A 4,768-nucleotide genomic window follows, 5' to 3' on the forward strand; every position below is an offset into this window, starting at 1 on the left:
TCTGGGTTTCGAGCTCTGAATTTTTTTAAATAAACTGAATTGTCTATATTTGAATTAAAACCTTATTCAGTTATGCACTGAATATGTTTTGCAATTATTCAGACTATAAAAGTTATAAATGTAAAGCCCATAAAGCTGAATGAATGAATGAATTAGTTATTCGTTGCAATACCTATAATAATGATTCCAATTATATCCCAAACTAGTTAAATGAGTTTCATATTTATTAAGCTAATACAGAATTTATGTAAATAAAATGGTAAATGAATCAATACAGAATTAAAGACTTCCAAAAATAAAATTATGAAATTGTAATATCTTATGCACTGAGTGATTACAGGAGAAAAAATTCCGTATATCAAAACCTTTTGAAATATTTTTATAAGCACATTTTATTTTATATGCATGTTAACGAACCTAATTCGACATATTTTTGAGATCCAATGAGAGAGCTATGCTATCAAGTTAAAGATTGAAAAAAAAAATTCTTATGACGACACCATATGACTTCCTTGTACGGCCTATTAAATTATACGCGTTTAATGCTGAATTTCATTTAAACTAATTTCTTCGAATTTCATTCGAGATAGATTTCTTATTCAATTCAGTTCTCATTTTGTGGCAAGGCAAAAATACATAAAAATTCGTACATGAAACTAACATAGAAACACACACACATACATACATTGTAAGGATCTTAAGTTTTACTAACGTTTATTTTATTTTAAATCTTTACTATCACTTCTTATTTTCTACTTCCGGCCAGAATTATAAGCGTGAAGGTGTTTATGCAAAGTTTGTCTGGCGAACGCCAAGTATTTAAGTTGTGGCTTTTTGCCAAGCGAGAGAGAGGAAGCAGTGAGTCGAAGCAGGCCGCTTGCCTTAGAAGTTTTACGCAGCTGCTTGTTGCCTTCCAGGCCAGAGGTTTTAATCCTCTTGATAAATTGTAAACGTATTGTAGTGTTCACAGTTCGCTGTACTACATACGCTTCCTGTTAATATAAGGCCAATCTTCCACGTTTATTATTTTAAAGTTAAATTAGAGTTTAGTTCTATTTTTATATTTTACGTTAGACCCCAAGTAGCGGGTCTGTGTATTCCGAAGTACGGAAGTTATTGTAAATAGAGAAAAAATAAAGGGTTTTGTATACCCTTCTTGTGTATCCTGTCTACTTCCCACAATTAGTGAACATAGCTTTAGTAAGCTCTCTGTTCCGAGTCAGGTCCTTGCATGTTCCCGAAGAAGGTAAGAAGGAACATTGATCCTGATAGTGGCGCCCAACGAAGAAGAATAACCTTGGCCGAGTTTCAAGAAGAACCTGTGCTGCCTGCAGAAACGGCTCAGAATCCAGAAATGCCAGCTGCCGCCCTGGAAGGATTTGGTTACATCGTCCAGACCATGCGCGCTTCGATGAAACCAGAAGCAACATTTAATGGAAACTCACCGGTAACCAGTTTTTTGGAAAAATTGGATGACCACTTCATGCTCTACCCCGTGCACGAGTTTCAAAAAGTTACCCTAGCTACCAGCGCTTTGAAGGGCCAAGCGCTTAACTGGTTCAAATGTATAGGTAGAAGTCTCTTGGGTCAAGCAGGAAGTCCCACCTATACTTACGAGAATTTCAAGACTGCCCTACTAAAAGCCTTCCCTGTTGTAAGGGATCGTGTGAAATTAGAAACGGAACTTTTCAGTATATATCAGCAAAGAATCGAAAACCTCTCAAGCTTTATTTTAAGAAAAATTCACGTCTTCAAGCTCTTGTATGGAAACCGTCCGGATCCTGAAATAATTCAAGTGATTTTGCCGAGGTTACTGCCCCAAGTGCAAGACTTTATTGAATTAAGAAATCCGACTACACTGGAAAAGTTATTTGAGCTAGCAATCCAGTTTGAAAGTAGAAGAACGGCGGACGTCGAAAGAAGACGCCAATATCAACAGCGAAATCAATTTGGTGCGCCAAGACTACAGCAAACTCAAGCACACGGCTACGGAGGCAAAGCGAATCAGTGGGCAAGGAAAACCGAGCATTCAAAAACAGCCGGCGAACGTCGACAGTTCAACAGGAACCCAGGAAAAAAGTCTCAAGGCCAGTGGAAAAAGAAGGAAAGCATGGAAACAAAAAAGGATTTAAACTAAAACGGATTTCTGCTGACGGGAGGGTGCGGAAATCGGAAGGCCACGAAAACCCCTCTTCCTACAAGTTAAATACAGTAATGGTGAAAAATCTGACTCTTCCGAAGATTGAAGTGTTGGTGAATAATATCCCAGCCACCGCACTCCTGGATACAGGCGGGCGCGCAGTGTTCCTGTGTGGCAGAAGAATTTTTTAGGAAGTATTTTCGTAAATATCGCATATATAATTCGGATAATACGACAGTGTTAGCTGCGCAAGAAGAAAGATGTAAGTGCATAGGTAAATTACCACTATACATCCGTATCAAGGACGAACAAGTAAAGGTGATGTTTTTTATAGTAAAGAATCTGCAAGCACATATAATCTTAGGAATAGATTTTCTTTCAGACGCACAAGCAACACTGGATTTTAATGAAGCGTCCCTTAAGCTGACAATGAAACCAGTTCGTGCAGAAAAGGCTGAACCACCCATGTTAAATCTTGACCACCTACCTAATGACGAGCAAGGAAGAATCCGACAAGTGGTAAGTGAATTTGCTTCGTTATTTAGTGATATTCCAGGATTTACTCAGGTTACTAACCATAGTATTGACACCGGAGATTCAATGCCAGTTCGTCAAAAACCATACCGGTATGATAAGAATAAGGAAAAAATTATAGAATGGCATATTACCGATATGCTACGTAAAAAGATCATAACGCCCATCTCAAGTAGTTATGCTAGCCCGGTGGTTTTATGTAAGAAAAATAATGACTATCCTTTGACGCATCCAAAAAGGTGGAGATTCGCTATTGATTACCGTAAATTAAACTCCATAACTAAATATCCGGTATATCCGTTACCGATCATTGAAGAAATTCTAAGGAACATAAAATCAACCAAATTTATGACGACTTTAGACTTAACGACTGGTTATTTTCAAATAGGGGTTAGGCCTGAGGACGTGCCTAAGACTGCTTTTATAACCAAGTCTGGCACTTATGCATTTTTGCGTATGCCGTTTGGCCTTTCAGGGGCCCCGGCAACATTTCAGCGATGTATGGACATTGTGTTAAGACCTGTTCTTGGAAAGTCCACATTTATCTATTTAGACGATATCATTATTACTAGTGATAATCTCGACCAACATGTACAGGATTTAAGACAGGTGTTTTCTTTATTAAATGAGGCCGGTCTAAAAGTTAATGTCGAAAAGTGCAAATTTGCAGCCCCTGAATTAAAATATTTAGGTTACAAAATACCTCAGAAAGGAATCGAGACAGACGAATCAAAAATAATCGCTGTGCAAAAGTATCCGCCGCCAAACATGGCGAAGAAGCTCTCTTCTTTTCTAGGACTTAGTTCATATTATAGGTCCTTTATAAAAGATTTTGCGGCTATCGCTGAGCCATTGTTAAAATTAAAAAGGAAAAAGGCAAGATTCTCGTGGACGGCCGAAGCCAATAGTGCTTTCGAAAAATTAAAACAAGCATTAACGCAAGCCCCTGTGTTGAAATTTCCTGAAAAGGATGAGAATTTAGAAATTTCAGCGGATGCTTCGGATTATGCGGTAGGAGCGGTACTTTCGCAAAATCAGCAGCCCGTGGCATTTTTTAGCCGAACTTTAAATCAAACACAAAGAAACTATTCCGCGACCGAGAGAGAGGCACTTGCAGTTCTGTTAGCAGTGCAAAAGTTCCGAGTCTATTTTGGAAAGGCGCCAATAACAGTGTACTCTGATCATGCTGCGGTAACTAGATTGTACTCAGGGAAAAATTTATCCCCAAGGTTAATAAGATGGGCACTCAAGCTGCAAGAATATAATCTGGTAATCAAGCATACCCCCGGAAAGGAAAATTATCCGTAGTTATGTTAAAAATTTTCATAAAAGCTGGGATAACTATGTCAATGAATTTGCTTTCGCCCTTAGGACCGCAAAACATGATACAACGGGCAAAACTCCTGCTGAGTTTTTTCTAGGCAGAAAGATTATAACGCCGTTAGATAAATTATTTTATGTGCAACAAAGAGCCCCAGAATTTAAAATGGGTGATATAGAAAAACTAATTAAGGAAGCAAAGAAGAATACTGAAGTAGCACAGAGAAAACAAAAATTATATTACGACTTGAAACGACGGGGAGTAACTTATAAAGTAGGGGATGAAGTTTTAAAAATTAAGCATTCACTTTCTTCAGCACCAGAAGATAAGACTGCCAAATTTTTTCCACGATTTGAAGGACCATATGTTATATAAAAAATAACTCACGCTGTAGTACTGTTAAAAGCCAGAAATGGTGAAACCTGCTCCGCAAACATTGATCAAATCAAACCCTACTTCGATCGTAATAAAATGCAAATATTTTCAGATCTTTTGCAGGATCCGGCACGGCAGACACCGCAGGCACAAGCTCCAGAGGTGGAAAAACGACAAGTACAAGGGCAAGCCATTAAGAGGCAGGAGCAAGTGAAAAGAAAATTTCCCCGCGGAAAAATTGAAGGTAGCAAGAAAAAGAAGCCGTTCCACCGTCCAGAAAAGAGAGTTCACGAACACCCCCAGAATGAAGAAGGGAGAAGAACGACGGATGTGAAGAGAACCAGGAGAAATGACGGCAACTATAACCCGGCTCTAAAACGGAAGATCTACTCATCCGA

This window comes from Stegodyphus dumicola, chromosome 10, assembly GCF_044657685.1.
Source record: "Stegodyphus dumicola isolate Sdum_Otavi_A_Nest chromosome 10, ASM4465768v1".
Taxonomy (NCBI): Eukaryota; Metazoa; Arthropoda; class Arachnida; order Araneae; family Eresidae; genus Stegodyphus; species Stegodyphus dumicola.